General features: G+C 45.4%; 1 protein-coding gene across 2 annotated transcripts in view; it reads left to right on the top strand.

The window, feature by feature from the left end:
• The first annotated feature begins 7,618 nt into the window (after positions 1-7,618).
• BLVRA (biliverdin reductase A) overlaps positions 7,619-13,925 on the top strand; it is a 55,418-nt gene continuing 49,111 nt past the window's right edge. Inside the window, exon 1 of one of the 2 annotated variants that reach the window (XM_047763284.1) lies at positions 7,619-7,764. The gene's annotated coding sequence lies outside the window, so the exon portion shown is untranslated. The remainder of the gene's footprint in view (positions 7,765-13,925) is intronic. The other variant, XM_047763285.1, reaches the window with a different exon arrangement.

The raw sequence follows: 13,925 nt of genomic DNA, 5'->3' as shown, positions 1-13,925 counted from the left end.
AAATCTTCAAAGGAAGATGTGGAAAAAGTCAAGAAAACAATGTGTGAGCAAAATGGAAATACCAATACATAGAAAGCCTAAAATGAAATCAAAAAGAAATTCTGGAGCTGAAAAGTACAATGACTGAAATGAAAAATTCACAAGAGGAATTCAAAGGCACATTTGAACAGGCTGAAGAAAGAACTGGTGAACTTGACAGGACAATTAAAATGAGCAAGTATGAGGAACAGAAAGAAAAAATTCAAAAGTGAACATAGCCTAAGGGACCCTCAGATAATCAAGCATAAAATATATGCCTGTGGGAGTCCAAAAAGAAGACCAGAGAGAGAAGGGGGTAGAGAGAATATTTAAAGATTTAATGGCTGAAAACGTCCAAACTTGGATGAACAATAGGAATACAAACATCCAAGAAATCTGATGAACTCCAAGTAAGATGAACTCACAGAGATCCATACCAAGATACATATAATTAAACTTATAAAAGCCAAAGAGATAATCTTGAAAGCAGTCAAGAGAGGAGAAAATTATCACATACAAGGAATCCTCAAAAAGATTACCAGCAAATTTCTTTCTTTCTTTCAACTGCCACATCTGTGGCATATGGAACTTACCAGGCTAGGGATCAAATTGGAGCTGCAGCTGCCAGCCTACGCCACGGCCACAGAAACATGGGATCCTAGTCACATCTGCAACCTAAGCCACAGCTCACGGCAATGCCAGATCCTTAACCCACTGAGAAAGGCCAGGCATGGGATCGAACCCACATCCTCATAGATACTATGTCGGGTTCTTAACCTGTTGAGCCACACGGGAACTCCTGATCATCAGTAAATTTCTTATCAGAAACCTTGGCAGCCAAACAGGCAAAGTGCAAAAAGGCAAAAAAAAAAGATATCAATAAAAACATAAATCTGACAAAATTGTCTTTCAAAAGTGAGGGGGACATCAAGACAATCTCAGATAAACAAAAATGGAGGGAGTTGGTAACCATTAGATCTGGCCTGCAAGAAATGCTTAAGGAAGTCCTGCAAGGTGAAAAAGGTGCATGAGACAGTAACTCAAAGCTGTACGGAGCAGTAAAGATCTCGGTAAAGATAAAAGGGCAATCATAAAAGCTACCTCTTAGGGGGGGCGTTCCCATCGTGGCTCAGTGGTAAATGAATCCGACTGGGGAGCATGGGGTTGCAGGTTCGATCCCTGGCCTTGCTTAGTGGGTTAATGATCCGGCGTTGCCGTGAGCTGTGGTGTAGGTCGCAGACACGGCTCGGATCCTGAGTTGCTGTGGTTCTGGCGTAGGCCAGCAGCTATAGCTCCGATTTGACCCCTAGCCTGGGAACCTCCACATGCCGTGGGAGCAGCTCAAGAGATAGCAAAAAGACAAAAAAAAAAAAAAAAAAAGCTGCCTTTTAGTAACAGTTGTTTATAACTGCACTTTGCTTTGTACATGAGTTAAGAAACTAATAAACTTAAAGAAAAAATTATTATTTGGTATAAAAGCTAGTATTATTGTATCTTGCTTTGTTACTTCCAATGTTTTCTACCTAATTTAAGAGACTAATACATTTGAAGTAATTACTAGTTTATGTTTTGGGGGCACATAATGAATAAAGATGTAATTTTGTGGCATCAATAACTAAAGGAGCAGTTTTCGTAAGTCACTGAAGCGAAGCCTGAATAAATTAAAATTAGAGTGTCATAACTTTAGGATGTTAAATGCAATTCCCACGGTAGCCACAAAGAAAATAGCTGTCGGAGTTCTTTTGTAGCAGCGGTTTAGGGGTCCAGTGTGTTGTCACTGCATCAGCTTGGGTTTCTGCTGTGGTGTGGGTTTGATTCTTAGCCCAGGAATGTCCACATGACATGGGTGAAGCCCTCCCCCTCCCCCCAAAAAAAGTTGTCAAATATACATAAAAGGAAATGAGGTGTTTCCATTGTGGCTCAGTGGTTAAGCAGCCAACATAGTGTCTGTGAGAATGTGAGTTTGATCCCTGGCCTTGCTTACTGTGTTAAGGATCTGGTGTTGCTGCAAGTTACTGCACAGGCTGCAAATGTGGCTTAGATCCAGTGTTGCTGTGGCTATGGCATAGGCCTGCAGCTTCAACTCTGATTCATTTGACCACTCACCTGGGAACCTCCATATGCCGCAAGTGTGGCCTTAAAAAAGAATTAAAAAAAAAAAAAGGAAATGAGAAAGGAATTTGAACATTTCACTATGGACTAAACACAAAAGAAGACAGTAATGCAGGAAATGAGAGACAAAACCAGCTATAAGTCATATAGAAAACACCTAGCATAATGACAGAAGAGCCTTCTTATCAGTAATTGCTTTAAATGTCAATAGATTAAACCCTCTAACCAAAAGACCCAGACTTGTGAAATGGATTAAACAAACACACAAACTTGATCCAACTCTATGCTGTCTACAAGACTCATCTGGGATCCAAAGACACAAACACACTGAGAGTGAAAGGATGGGAAAATATAGCCCACGAAAGTAGTAACCAGGAGTTCCCGTCGTGGCGCAGTGGTTAACGAATCCGACTAGGAACCATAAGGTTGCGGGTTTGATCCCTGGCCTCGCTCAGTGGGTTAAGGATCTGGCGTTGCCATGAGCTGTGATGTGGGTTGCAGACGCGGCTCGGATCCGACGTTGCTGTGGCTATGGTGTAAGCCGGCAGCTACAGCTCTGATTGGACCCCTAGCCTGGGAACCTCCACATGCCAAGGGTGCGGCCCCGGAAAAGGCAGAAAGACGAAGAAAAAAAAAAAAAAGAAAGAAAATAGTAACCAAAAGAGACCAGATATGACTGTAATAATATCAGACAAGATAGACTTTGAATTAAAAAAAGGTTTATAAGGAAGGATGTTACATATTAATAAAAGATTTGGTAAATCATGAAGATGTAATGATTATAAACATTTTCACAGCCAGTTACAGAACATCAAAATATATGAAGCAAGAACCAGGGAGTTCCCATTGTGACTCCATGGTAACGAACCCAACTAGTATCCACGAAGACTCGGCTTTGATCCCTGGCCTTGCTGAGTGGATTAAGGTTCCAGCATTGCTGTGACCCATGGTATAGTTCGCAGACACGGCTCAGATCCCAGGTTGCTGTGGCTATTGTGTAGGCTGGCAACTACAGCTCTTATTCGACCCCTAGCCTGGGAACTCCATATGTAACAGCATCAAAAAGAATAAAATACTCAGGAATTAAATTAACCAAGGGGGTGAATGGTTGCACAATGAAAACTACAAAACATTGCTGAAAGAAATTAAAGAAGCCATAAATAAATGGAAACACATCAAATGTTCAAGGAATGGAAGCCTTAGTACTGTTAAAATGTCAATAGTACCCAAAGCAATCTACAGATTCAAAGTAATCCATATGAAAATTCCAATGATGTTGGAATTTGTAAAAGTAGAAAAAGCCACCCTAAAATTCATATGGAGTTTCAAGGAACCCCACCCTAAAATTCATATGGAATTTCAAGGGACCCCAAATTTCCAAAACAATCCTGAAAAAGAGCTACAGTGGAGGACTTTACCCCTGATTTCCTGATTTCAAAACTATGACAAAGCTACAGTAATCAAATGAGTGTGGTTCTGGAATAAAGACAGAGATATTGACCAATGGACTAAAATAGGGAACTAAAAAATAAACCCTCAGACGTGGTCAAATGACTTCTCGCAAGGGTGTCGGGACCATACAATGGGGAAAGAACAGTCTGTTCAACAAATAGTACTGGAAAAGCTGGCTATCCACACAAAAAAGGGTAAGCTGGACTCTTATGTAACACCACATATAATAATTAACTCAAAAAGGATCAAGGATCTGAATGTAAGACCTAAAACAATAAAACTCTTTGAAGAAGGAATTCCTGTCATGGCGCAGTGGTTAACGAATCCGACTAGGAACCATGAGGTTGCTGGTTTGATCCCTGGCCTTGCTCAGTGGGTTGAGGATCTGGCGTTGCTGTGTAGCAGGCCATAGGCTACAGCTCTGATTAGACCCCTAGCCTGGGAACCTCCATATGCCGAGGATGAGGCCCTAAAAGGACAACAAACAAACAAACAACAACAACAACAACAACGAAACCTCTCTGAAGAAAAGTTTTCATGACATTGGATTTAGCAATGATTTCTTGTATATGACACCAAAGGCACAGGTAACAAAAGGAAAAATAGGCAAAATGGAGTTCACGCAAGTTTAAAAATTTTGTGCATCCAAAGACACCATCAACAGAATAAGAAGACTACTCACAGAATGGGATGAGATATTTGCAAATCATCTATCCAATAAAAGATTAATATCCAGAATATATATAGAAAATTCCTAAATGCAAAAACAAAAAGCTGAACAACCTGATATAAAATGAGAAAGATTTTTCTCCAAAGAAGAGCTATGAATGGCCAGTAAGCACAGGAAGAGATGCTTAGCATCACCAATCATTAGGGAAATGCAAATCAAAACCACAGTGAGATACCACCCTACACCTATCAGGGTGGCTACCATCTAGAAAACAGATTGAGTGTTTCCAAGGACGTGGGGAAAATGGGATCCTTGTGCACTGCTGCTGGGAATGTAAAATGATACCATCATTTTACAAACAGTACTGTGGCAAACAGTACAGTGTTTCCTCAAGTAACGAAAAATAGACTTACTACATCATCTAGCAATTCTGCTTCTGGACATATACCCAAAAGAATTGAAAGCAGGGTCTCAAAAGAGATATTTGTATACCCATGTTGATAGGAAACTCATTTGTATGAATTATTTGTATTATTTCTTCATAACAATTATTCATAATGACTAAACTGTGGAAGCAACTCAAGTGTCCATCGGTGGATGAATGGACAAGCAAAATGTGGATACACATACAAGGGAATATTGTTCTGTCTCACAAAGGATGGACATTCTGCAATATGTTACGGCATGTATGAACCTTGGGGACACTATGCCGGATGAAATAAGCCAGTCAGAAAAGGACACATGTAATTGAGCTGGACCCTTTAGGGCCTTTGCAGGCCAGGCCCGTCCCCCATATCCTCTGCTTTAGCTCCTCTCTGCAGTTTGACATGTTTCTTGTTGGAGGTTTATAGGCACATCATAACCTGACCTCTGCAGAAAGTTATAAGAACAAAGGATTTCTGCACCAGACAGTTTGCAAAACCACCCACCCTCCTCCCTCACTTTGCCTTTAAAAATGTCTTGCAGGAGTTCCCGCTGTGCTGCAACAGGATCCCTGGCACCCCTGGAGCTCTGGGGACAGGTTCGCCAGGCACAAAGGGTTAAGGACCCAAGGTTGCCACAGCTGGGGCTAAGGTCAAGACCGAGGCTTAGATCTAATCCCTGACCCAGGAATTCCACATGCAAAGCGTTTTTCCAAAAGGAAAAAAAAGAAAAAAGAAAAAAAAATGTTTTGCAATTTTGGTTTGGGAAATTCAGGATATTTAGGGGGAACAAGACACCGATTTCCTTGCATGGCCATGCAATAAACCTTTCTCTGCTCCACTTTGGTTTGTTTTGGCCTCGCTGTGCATCGGACACGCAGACTTGGGATAACACACACACCGTATGATCCTACTTACCCGAGGGAGTTGCAGTAGTCAAAATCATAAAGAAAGAAAGGGAATGGTGAATACTAGGGCTGGGGGCAGGGAATAATGGGGAGGCATTTTTTTAAAAGAGTATAGAGCTTCAGTTTCACAAGATTGTAATAGGAAAGTGTTAGAAACATCGAGAGAAGAAGGAGGCAGAGACCAGAGCAGGGAGCTCTAAAGCGGGGGTGGGGTGGGGTGGGGGGGGGTGTTTATCAAAGGACAGAGCTAGGAGGAGCCCTGAGCAGAGAGAACTCAGGATCCCCTGAGCTTAGGGAGCAGCTAGTTATATATGACAAGGGGTAGTTTCTGTTTTTAGCAGAGCTTCCTGATAGAGTAAGAAACAGGGAAGATACAAGTTCTATTGTTACAATTCAAGGGTTTCTCCAGCTAGTCTTGTCTTGCTGCTTTGTGTTTCATTGTATACAGTTACCACCTAACAGAAAAAACACATCCCTCTACCTCAACTCTGTTCCCTTTACCTTTCTGCTTTGTGCCTGTGCTTAGTCATGCTGGCTCAGCAGCTTTTGTAAAAAGGATGTTACCTATTGGCTTGAAATATTCAGGATAGCCTATTCTGGGGGCTCTGAACTTGAAGAGCCCATTCATATAGAGATTAAAAAGTTGCGGAACAGAGACTAATAACAGAGTCTTGGAGGAGGTTTATAGGAACTTGGTGAGCCACCTACAGTGGACAGCCATAGGAACAGAGTCCCTCACCAAGAAGTTTGAAACTAACCATGCTCCCTCACCCTTGCCTTTAAAAGTGCTTTCCTGAGGACGTTCCCGTCGTGGCGCAGTGGTTAACGAATCCGACTAGGAACCATGAGGTTGCTGGTTCGATCCGTGGCCCTACTCAGTGGGTTAAGGATCTGGCGTTGCCCGTGAGCTCTGGTGTAGGTTGCAGACGTGGCTCGGATCCCGCGTTGCTGTGGCTGTGGTGTAGGCTGGAGGCTACTGTCTGATTGGACCCCTAGCCTGGGAACCTCCACATGCTGCAGGAGCGGCCAAAGAAATGGCAAAAGACACGCCCCCCCCAAAAAAAAGTGCTTTGCTGAAGCCCCACAAAGAGTTAGGGAGTTTGGGAGCACCAGTCTCCTTGCATGGCCCTGCAATAAACCTTCCTCTGCTGGAAACTCTGACCTTTCCGTTTGTTTGACCTCACTGTGCACCAGGAACACGAACTTATATTTGGTAACGAGATAAAAGCGCTTGTGGGGATGGATAGTGGTGGGTTTTGCACAAAGTGAACGTACTTAATGCCGCTGAACTATACACTTAAAAATGGTTAAGATGGGAGTTCCCGTCATGGCTCAGTGGTTAAGGAGAACGCGACTAGCATCCAGGAGGACGCAGGTTCCATCCCTGGCCTCGCTCAGTGGGTTAAGGATCTGGAATTGCCTGTGGGGTGGTGTAGGTTGCAGACATGGCTCGGAACTAGCGTTGCTGTGGCTTAGGCTGGCGGCTACAGCTCCGATTTGACTCCTAGCCTGGGAACCTCTACATGCTGCAAGTGCCGCCCTAAAAAGAAAAAAGACAAAAGACAAAAAAAAAGGTTAAGATGGAAGTTTTATGTGTATTTTCACACACACACACACACAGAGCCCTTCGCTGCCTGTTTTCTGGGGCACTGCGGCTACTAACCCAGAAAGGATCTAGTGGGTTCCATGGGGCAGGAGTAGAGCAGAGCAAGGGGCTGCTATGCCCACCACTAAGAGGACAGAGCACACCATGACTGGCCCGCGAGGCTGCTGAAGGCCCCGAATTTGGGTCCAGGGCTCCCTCTCCCCTGTGGACGAGAGCCCTGGGCCCACTCGCCCGGCGGAGCAGAGCGCAGGGACAGGGCACGAGCTGGGCGGGATACCCGAGCGGGGAGAAGGTCCCAGCCAGCCCTTCGAGTCCCATTGCGCCTGCAGGTGCTGGGGCCACGCCCTCCCAGGAGGAGGCTTGAGGCGGGACCCCGCCCCTCACCGCCCCGCCTCCCCTCCCCTCCCCTCCCCTCTCCCCTCCCCTTTCCCCTCCCTCTGGCTCCCCGACCCCGCGCTCCCCCGAGTCCTCCCGCCCAGCGGCCAATCCCAGCTGCGCTCCGGCCTGTTCTCTGCGCGGTGGTGGCGCCGAGCGCGGAGGCTGCCCGGCGAGCTCAAGCTTTGTGCTCAGCGGCAGGTAAGGGCGCGCGGGGGATCGGGGTCGCGTAGAGCTTTGCTAAAACCCTCAGGCCGAAGCGTGAAAACCTCTGCCAGCCGGGGACCCGGTGCCCGATCCGCTGTTCTGCCCGAGCTTTCGGCGCCGTCCACCTCGCCCCGCCCGGGCCCGTCGCCTGAACGGACGATCGGGAGGCTTGGCCGGCCGGGGATCGCGAGGTGCTCTCCCAGAGAAGGCCTTTCTCAAGTGGCAAAGACCGACTGTTAAAAACATTGCATCTGTTTTTCACTCGTAAAGTGGTTATGGTTTTGGGTTTTGTGCAGACGTAGTCGGTGGGTGCTACACGTGGTGCGGCGAAGTCTCGCGGCGCTGCCCCGGCATCTCCAGCCCGGGTGAGGGTTCGGCCCGGCGGGGAATCGGAGGACAGCGCAGGCTGGGGTTCTGGCCCTCGGTACAAACCCTGCACGGGTCACTTAATCTCTCCTGGCTTCACTGTCCTCTTTGGAAACTGGAAAATGTTACGAATCTCATTTGTTGTGAGGGTTACATGAATTAAGTGCACTCTGAAAAAACGAAGGTTGAGCTGCCCCCAGCAACAGGATAATCTAGACAGAGAGGTATTTCTAAGTACTGATACCCTGAATTGTTCTGCAAAGACAGTTGGCAGCAAAATCACGTAGAACAGTAAGAAATCAATATAAATATATATATAACCACATATTGGGTGCAGAGATCATATAAAACAGGAGATAAGTGGTGGGGGGAGAGTAAAGTGGATCTTTGTGTGAAAATGGAAATGCTCCGTATTTAATTAATTTACATTTAAGTAGCCAGTGTGTCTTATAGGACAATGCAGACCTGTGTTGTTTTTGTGCTTGAGTCTCAGATTTGTCTCTGTGAAAGTAGTCTTGGTCAGTTGCTTAGTTCTTGTCATTTGAAAGCAGAGTAGATTCATTCATTCATTCATTCTTCAAATATTAATGGCCTTGAAGAAGCAGAGCCATTTCTTGTGATTAGCTATAAAGGCAATTTTCTGTATTTCATGATTAGAGCACCCTGATGTATTGCCATGTAAAAGTCTGTTCAGTTGAGGAACTGGGGCTGGCAGGGATGGAGCCAGTGGATATGGCATCATTTACAGCTTTTTTTTTTTAAGGGTTTTGAATAATTATCTAAATGTTAACCAGCCTTTATGGAAAAATTTTAAGTATGTAGATAGGCAAAAAGAAACAAAGTCACTAAAAAAATTCCACCACTCAGAGACATAATGAAAGTTACTTTTTTTTTTTTTTAGGGTTGCACCTGTCGAATATGGAAGTTCCCAGGCTAGGGGTCAAATCCGAGCTGCAGCTGCAGGCCTACACCACAGCCACAGCAATGCCAGATCCTAGCTGAGTCTGCGACCTACACCACAGGTCATGGCAACACCAGATCTTTAACCCACTGAGCAAGGCCAGGGATCAAACTCACATTCTCGTGGACACTAGTCGGCGGTGGGTTCCTTACTGCTGAGCCACTTGGAGAACTGCCACAGTTACCATCTTGATGTTATATTTCCAGGCTTTTGCCGCATGTAGCCATTTTATTTTCCCTGGCACAGGCCCTAAAGTATCCAAAACCCTCCAAGGAAGGAAAATCCAGCCTGGGGGTGAGAGTGTCTTTTTCCTTAACCCTTGGACCTCTCAGGCCAGCACCTGGCCCCATCTGAGAAGGAACCATCTCCCCAGTCCTTCCCCCATACATCTGCCAGTAGCCTGGCTTTGGGGCATCTGAGAGCATTTCAGAGAGGAAGAAAGTCACAGCTGTGGTTCATTCTGCACGAGGTGTGATCCCAGAGTTTCTCATCCTTAGCATGGTTGATATTTGGGGCTGGATAGCTCCTTGGTGTGGGAGGGGGCTATCCTATGCAGTGTATGATGTTTAGCAGCATTCTGGCTTACTCGCCTGTTCTCATCATGACAATCAGAAATGTGGATAGGAGTTCCCGTCGTGGCACAGTGGTTAACGACTCCGACTAGGAACCATGAGGTTGCGGGTTCAATCCCTGGCTTCTCTCAGTGGGTTAGGAATCCAGTGTTGCTGTGAGCTGTGATGTGGGTCACAGAAGCGGCTCGGACCTGGTGTGGCTGTGGCTGTGGCGTCGGCCCGAGGCTACAGCTCTGATTAGACCCCTAGCCTTGGAACCTCCATATGCTCTGGAGTGAGGCCCTAAAAAAGCAAAAAAAAAAAAAAACAAAACAAAAAACAAACAAACAAAAAACAAACCCAGAAATGTGGATAAAGACCACTTAGCCAACAGATATTGCTCCATTTCAAAAGAGGTTTGTGTTCCAATTTGCATGTAGAAGAAAGACTGAGACAGGCATAAGTCAAACTAAGGGAGCTGTTTAGTCCTGACTGTACCATTTATTTTTGGTGAGATTTCGATGGGTGTCAGGATGGAAACAGGACAAAGAGCACAAAAATGAAGGACATTTTGGAGGGACTCTAAAGAGGAAGGGGGTGGGATTCAGGGAAGCAGCAGGTGACATCGAGGCACCCGGGGAAGAGGGTTGGTGGTGTGCCATTCCGCGCCCTGGTCTGAAGGGGCAGGGAAAGGACTTTGGAGTGAGAGCTTAGACGTGGGGGTGGGTTGGGGCACTGGAGGAGAAGCTGCCTGCCAGGGCTGCTATGGCCTTGACAGAACACAGCCACTGCCAGAGCTGCAGCCCAGCAGCACGGGCAGGCAGGGGATAAGTTCACTGCCTCTCCGCTTGTTGTGAGTACTGCTCACCCACACCACAGGCCGGTAAATTGAGAGATGAGATGTTGGGGTAAGGAACAGCAGCATTTTGGGAAAACAAGAAGACCAAGACGATGGGAGACGAGTGTCCCGAAGAACCATCTTGCTTGAGTTAGAATCCAGGCTGTGAAGGGGTGGGGGTGTAGCGGGTTGTTGCAGCCTTCTCCCTATGGGCCAGGCCAGGTGGGGGGCATGAGAATCTTGGAGCTTTTCAAGTAAGTCTGCTCAAGCTATTCCTGTGAACCGCCAATAAGGCAAATGTTAGTCTCTGTTCTGCAACTTTTTATCTCATATGAGTGAAAAGCATTATATCTTTAAAGGTCCAGCCTGGCAGGCAGCAAGGGCTGTTGTGTATATTTCAGGCTGCAGGCAACATTCTTTTACAGAGCCAGCAGGACTAAGCAGCAGGCACTGGCACAGGAGGGTTAGAGCTAAAGGAATAGAGTCAATATGGAGTCAGGTGTGTTCTTCTCTGTACACCTTTCCCGTCCTCTGCCTGCCTTCTCCTCTGGCCAAACGCAAACCTGGGGAAGTCAGCCAGCTCCCGAGAGAGTGGGAGGAGGGCAGATGAAGAATAAATGATCTGAAGTCTTCCTGCCCCTGTAGAATGAGAGTTTGAGGGCGTTATAGCTTCTTAAGGGTAAACATGGGAGTAATCGGAGATAGACAAAAAATGTTTTTGAAAAATAAAGTGTGTACACAGGTAGGCTTCTTTGGCGGGGGGGCTCACCTGCGGCATAGGGAGGGTCCCAGGCAGGGGTCAAATTGGAGCTGCAGCTGCCGGCCACAGCCACAGCAATGCGCCAGATAGGAGTTGTGTCTGTAACCTATACCACAGCTCACGGCAATGCCAGATCCTTAACCCAGTGATCAAGGCCAAGGATTGAACCTACATCTTCATGGATACTAGCCAGGTTCGTTACCACTGAGCCACAATGGGAACTCCCACAGGTAGGCTTCTGCTCCTTTGGCCTCTGGCTCTCTTCCACTGCAGTAAGATCAAGTCATGGTATTTTATCTACTGCAGGATTTTTTTTTTCTTCTTCAGTGTTAGCAAAGTAGAATTGACAAAAACCAAAACCAAAAACCCAATATTTAAAGTTTAACTTTGATAGATACAGATCATGAAAGTCTTCCTCCATCCAGGGAATTAACACACACGTTTACTGTTTCCGTTGTTGGTGAGGACATTTAAGTTTTAGTGGCTGCACATTTCACCCATGCAAGACAGTGTCCTCAACTGTAGTTACTATGTTATACATTAGATCCTCAGACCTTAGTTGTTTTGTAGCTAAAAATGTATATAATACCCTTTTAACAATCTGCTCCTATTTCCCCCCTACCCTTGGAAACCACTTTTCTATCCTATTTCCATGAGTTTGATTTTTTTTTTTCTTTTAGCTTCCCCATATGAGAATTACTATGCAGCATTTGTCTTTCTCTGCCTGGCTTATTTCACTAAATGTAATGCCCGCTGGGTTCACCTCTGTTGTCCCAAATGACCAGATTTCCTTTTTTAAGGCTGATGAGTAGTCCGTATATAGCGGTCCCTTGGTATTCGCAGGGGATTGGTTCCAGGAGCCTCTACGGAGACCAAAATCCTCAGATGCTCAAGTCCCTCATATAAATGGTATTTGTTGTACGGTGAATACAGTTGGCCCTGCCTATAAGTGGGTTTTGCATCCTCAGATGTGGAGGGCTGACTGTATGACATTTTCTTTGTCCTTTCATCCCTTGATGGACCTGGGTTATTTTCATGTTGTGACTATGGTAAATAATGCTGCAGTAAACATGGGAGTATGTCTGTTACCTCCTAGAGAGAGTTATTTTGTTTTCTTTGGATATATACCCGGAAGTGGGATTGCAGGATCATATGGTAATTCTGTTTGTACTTTCTTGAGGCATCTCCCTGTTGTTTTTCGTAGTGGCTGTACCGTTTACATTCCCATCAACAGTGTACAAGACACAGCTTCCCTTTTTCTGCACCCTCTCCGGCACTTGTCATTTCCTTTCTTTTTTTTTTTTTTTTTTGTCTTTTTGCTGTTTCTGGGGCCGCTCCCGTGGCATATGGAGGTTCCCAGGCTAGGGGTTGAATTGGAGCTGTAGCCACCGGCCTACACCAGAGCCACAGCAACGAGGGATCCGAGCCGCGTCTGCGACCTACACCACAGCTCACGGCAACGCCGGATCGTTAACCCACTGAGCAAGGGCAGGGACAGAACCCGCAACCTCATGGTTCCTAGTCGGATTCGTTAACCACTGCGCCACGACGGGAACTCCTCATTTCCTTTCTTGTTAACAGCCAGCCTGACATGCGAGATGATTTCTTTTTATGGTTTTGATTTCAGTTTCCCTGATGATTAATGATGTTGAATGCTGAAAACGTTTTTTGTGTATCTGTGGATCTTTTGCATGTCTTCCTTGGAAGAAGACCTGTTAAGCCCTCTGCCCATTTTTAAATCGGAGTGTTTGTGTTTTTTCCTATTGAGTTGTGTGACTTCCTTGTATATTTTGGATATTAGCCCCTTGTCAGATAATGTAGTGTGCCCATATTTTCTCCCACTCTGTGGCTTCCTTTGCTTTCATGTAGAAGATTTTTCCTTTCATGTAGCCCCTCTAATTTATTTTTGCTTTTGTTGCCATGGCTGCATATCAATTTTAGGATTGCTTTTTCTGTGATGTGTGCCATTGCAATTTTGTTACGGATTGCATTGAATTTGTAGATTGCTTTGTGGAATATGAACATTTTAACAGCATTAACTCTTCCCGTCCATGAACATAGACTATCTTTTTATTTATTTATTTATTTATTTATTTATTTATTTATTTATTTTTATGGCCACATCTGTGGCACATGGAAGTTCCTGGGCCAGGAATTGAATCCACACTGCAGCTGCAGCAACACCAGATCCTTTAACCCACTGTGCTGGGCCAGGGTCAAACCCATACCTCTGCAGCGACCCAGACCACTGCAGTTGGATTCTTAACCCATTGTACCACAGCAGGAACTTCTATTTCTGTCTTTTTAAAAATCTCTTTCATCAATGTCTTATAATTTTCTTTGTACAAATCTTCACCTCCTTGGTTAAATTTATTCCTATTTTTTGATGCTATAAATGGGATTGCTTTCTTAATTTCTCTGATATTTTGTTGTTGCTGTATAGAAACACAACTGATTCTTGTATATTTATTTTGTGTTGGCGTTCCCGCTGTGGCACAATGGGATCAGTGGCATCTTGGGGGCACTGAGATGTGGGTTTGATCCCTGGCCCAGAGCAGCGAGTTGGGGGTCCAGTCTTGCTGCACCTGCAGCTTGGATCTGATCCCTGGCCCAGGAACTCCACATGTCATGGGGTGGCCAAAAAGAGAAAAAAAAAAAAACTTGTCTCCAGAAACTTTG

Source organism: Phacochoerus africanus, chromosome 16 (assembly GCF_016906955.1).
Source record: "Phacochoerus africanus isolate WHEZ1 chromosome 16, ROS_Pafr_v1, whole genome shotgun sequence".
In the NCBI taxonomy this organism is placed as follows: domain Eukaryota; kingdom Metazoa; phylum Chordata; class Mammalia; order Artiodactyla; family Suidae; genus Phacochoerus; species Phacochoerus africanus.
This window is presented reverse-complemented; position numbering and strand designations above follow the sequence as displayed.